The following is a 4,267-nucleotide window of genomic DNA, read 5'->3' as shown; positions in this document are numbered from 1 at the left end:
AGTTAGGGTTAGGGTTCGAGAGCCGCAGGGCGGGGACCCCGCGGATCTCCCCATATGTACATCGATAGCAAATGTTGGGCCTAGTGGCTCCGGTTGACCCGTCGCGAACGAGCGTCACCCATGCATGGGACCTCACATATGCCATCTACGAATTCTTAAAAAATAGAACCATTTTTTACATAATGCATATCTTCAGTAAATAAATAATAGAAACATATTATAAAGTATAATATGAGTAGAGAGAAAAAAGAAAAAATAAAAGAAAAATCTATATGCCGAGGGTGGCCGTCGGCATGGGGTGGCACCATGCCCTATGCACAGAGGGCGGCCCTCGAGATGGCCTGCCCCGGCGCGGCGAGAGGGCGGCGGACGGTCGCGGGTGCGAGGGGAGGTGATCGGAGACCTCTGCGGCGAGGGCCCGGAGTAGGCGCGGCGGCGGCCCTACGGCGTAGGGTCGGCTATACGCCGACGGTACCTAGAGCGCCGACGGTACCTAGGTCGTCGGCTTCCGGTCGCTGCCCGGGCTACGGACGGCGGGCCGCCCGTCGGCCGGCCCAGATAAAATGCCCTCGGCGGTAGGTTCACCTCACCATTCCGCATGACTTTCATATTGACATGTTTTTGTTTCGGTGTACATACACGGATAGATAAATGACTTGCTAGTATACTGTAATGAGATGTATGTGTGAGTATAGTTTGGAGCACTCTTGCTCAACTTATCGCTTGCCATCTTCATGGACGGCGGCGTGGTGATGATGTGTGAGAAGTGAGAGGTGATAATCCATGGTGGCGGCGGCTTGGTGATGTTCGTCTTTGTAGTCGGCGACGTGGTGATGCTTATGACCGGCGTGACCGACAGTGTCATGGTGGTATTCAACTTCGTCATCGGCAACATGGTTATGCTTGTGACGAGTGTGAACGGTGGTATCATGGTGGTGTTTGTCTTCGTTGTCAACGACGTGGTGATGCTTGTGATCGGCGTGACCGGCGGTGTCCTGGTGGTCTTCAACTTCGTGGTCGACGACATGGTGATTCTTGCGACGGGCGTGAACAACAGTGTCATGGTGGTGTTCGTCTTCGTGGTCGGCAACGTGGTGATTCTTGTGATCGGCGTGAACGACGGTGACATGGTGGTCTTCATCTTCGTGGTCGGCGATGTGCCCATGCTTGTGACCGGCGTGACCGATGGTGCCATGTTGGTCTTTGTCTTCGTGGTCGGCAACGTGCCCATGCTTGTGACCGGTGTGACCGACGGTGTCATGGTGGTCTTCGTCTTCGTGGTCGGCGACGTGGTGATTCTTTTGACCGGCATGACCGGTGGTGCAATCGCCGACGTGCCGAAGCTTGTGAACGACGGTGCCATGGTGATCTTGTGATAGGTGAGGTAAGAGCATCTCCAGTCGCGTTCCCCAAAGCGTCCCCCAAACGGCGCCGGATCGAGCGTTCGGGGGACGTGTTTCCTTTGTGCCGCGTAGGGGGGACGTCGCTCCCCAGCCGCATCCTGATGCGTGCAGTTGACACACGTCCGTTGGGAACCCCAAGAGGAAGGTGTGATGCAGACAGTAGCAAGTTCTCCCTCAGAAAGAAACCAAGGTTTATCGAACCAGGAGGAGCCAAGAAGCACGTTGAAGGTTGATGGTGGCGGAATGTAATGCGGCGCAACACCAGGGATTCCGGCGCCAACGTGGAACCTGCACAACACAACCAAAGTACTTTGCCCCAACGAAACAGTGAGGTTGTCAATCTCACCGGCTTGCTGTAACAAAGGATTAACCATATTGTGTGGAAGATGATTGTTTGCAGAAAACAGTAAAACAAGTATTGCAGTAGATTGTATGCGATGTAAAGAATAGGACCGGGGTCCACGAGTTCACTAGAGGTGTCTCTCCCATAAGATAAAAGCATGTTGGGTGAACAAATTACAGTCGGGCAATTGACAAATAGAGAGGGCATAACAATGCACATACATGATATGATAAATATAGTGAGATTTAATTGGGCATTACGACAAAGTACATAGACCGCTATCCAGCATGCATCTATGCCTAAAAAGTCCACCTTCGAGGTTATCATCCGAACCCCTTCCGAGTATTAAGTTGCAAAACAACAGACAATTGCATTAAGTATGGTGCGTAATGTAATCAATAACTACATCCTTAGACATAGCATCAATGTTTTGTCCCTAGTGGCAACAAGCACATCCACAACCTTAGAACTTTCCGTCACTCGTCCCGGATTTAATGGAGGCATGAACCCACTATCGAGCATAAATACTCCCTCTTGGAGTTAAGAGCAAAAAATTGGCCGAGCCTCTACTAATAACGGAGAGCATGCAAGATCATAAACAACACATAGGTAATAGATTGATAATTAACATAACATAGTATTCTCTATCCATCGGATCCCGACAAACACAACATATAGTATTACAGATAGATGATCTTGATCATGTTAGGCAGCTCACAAGATCCAACAATGAAGCACAATGAGGAGAAGACAACCATCTAGCTACTGCTATGGACCCATAGTCCAGGGGTGAACTACTCACTCATCACTCCGGAGGCGACCATGGCGGTGAAGAGTCCTCCGGGAGATGAATCCCCTCTCCGGCAGGGTGCCGGAGGTGATCTCCAGAATCCCCCGAGATGGGATTGGCGGCGGCGGCGTCTCGCAAGGTTTTCCGTATCGTGGCTCTCGGTACCGGGGGTTTCGCGACGAAGGCTATTTGTAGGCGGAAGGGCAGGTAAAGGGGCGTCACGAGGGGCCCGGACGACAGGCCGGCGCGGCCGGGGCTCGGGCCGCGCCGCCCGGTGTCCGGCCACCTCGTGGCCCCACTTCGACTCTCCTTCGGTCTTCTGTAAGCTTCGTGGCAAAATAGGACCCTGGGCGTTAATTTCGTCCAATTCCGAGAATATTTCTTTACTAGGATTTCTGAAACCAAAAATAGCAGAAAACAGCAACTGGCTCTTCGACATCTTGTTAATAGGTTAGTGCCGGAAAATGCATAAATACGACATATAATGTGTATAAAACATGTAGATATCATCAATAATGTAGCATGGAACATAAGAAATTATCGATACGTCGGAGACGTATCGGCATCCCCAAGCTTAGTTCTCGCTCGTCCCGAGCAGTGTAAACGATAACAAAGATAATTTACGGAGTGATATGCCATCATAACCTTGATCATACTATTTGTAAGCATATGTAATGAATGCAGCGATCAAAACAATGGTAATGACATGAGTAAACAAATGAATCATAAAGCAAAGACTTTTCATGAATAGTACTTCAAGACAAGCATCAATAAGTCTTGCATAAGAGTTAACTCATAAAGCAATAAATTGAAGTAAAGGTATTGAAGCAACACAAAGGAAGATTAAGTTTCAGCGGTTGCTTTCAACTTGTAACATGTATATCTCATGGATAGTGTCAATGTAAGGTAATATAACAAGTGCAATATGCAAGTATGTAGGAGTCAATGCACAGTTCACACAAGTGTTTGCTTCTTGAGGTGGAGAGAGATAGGTGAACTGACTAAACATAAAAAGTAAAAGAAAGGTCCTTCAAAGAGGAAAGCATCGATTGCTATATTTGTGCTAGAGCTTTTATTTTGAAAACATAAAACAATTTTGTCAACGGTAGTAATAAAGCATATGAGTTATGTAAATTATATCTTACAAGTTGCAAGCCTCATGCATAGTATACTAATAGTGCCCGCACCTTGTCCTAATTAGCTTGGACTACCGGATCATCGCAATACACATGTTTTAACCAAGTGTCACAATGGGGTACCTCCATGCCGCCTGTACAAAGGTCTAAGGAGAAAGCTCGCATTTTGGATTTCTCGCTTTTGATTATTCTCAACTTAGACATCCATACCGGGACAACATGGAAAACAGATAATGGACTCCTCTTTAATGCATAAGCATGTGGCAACAATTAGTGTTCTCATATGAGATTGAGGATATATGTCCAAAACTGAAACTTCCACCATGATTCATGGCTTTAGTTAGCGGCCCAATGTTCTTCTCTAACAATATGCATGCTCCAACCATTAAGGTGGTAGATCTCTCTTACTTCGGACAAGACGGACATGCATAGCAACTCACATGATATTCAACAAAGAGTAGTTGATGGCGTCCCCAGGAACATGGTTATCGCACAACAAGCAACTTAATAAGAGATAAAGTGCATAAGTACATATTCAATACCACAATAGTTTTTAAGCTATTTATCCCATGAGCTATATATTGTAAAGGTGAAT

This window comes from Lolium rigidum, chromosome 5 (genome assembly GCF_022539505.1).
Source record: "Lolium rigidum isolate FL_2022 chromosome 5, APGP_CSIRO_Lrig_0.1, whole genome shotgun sequence".
Classification (NCBI taxonomy): Eukaryota; Viridiplantae; Streptophyta; class Magnoliopsida; order Poales; family Poaceae; genus Lolium; species Lolium rigidum.
Note: the sequence above shows the minus strand (reverse complement) of the source record.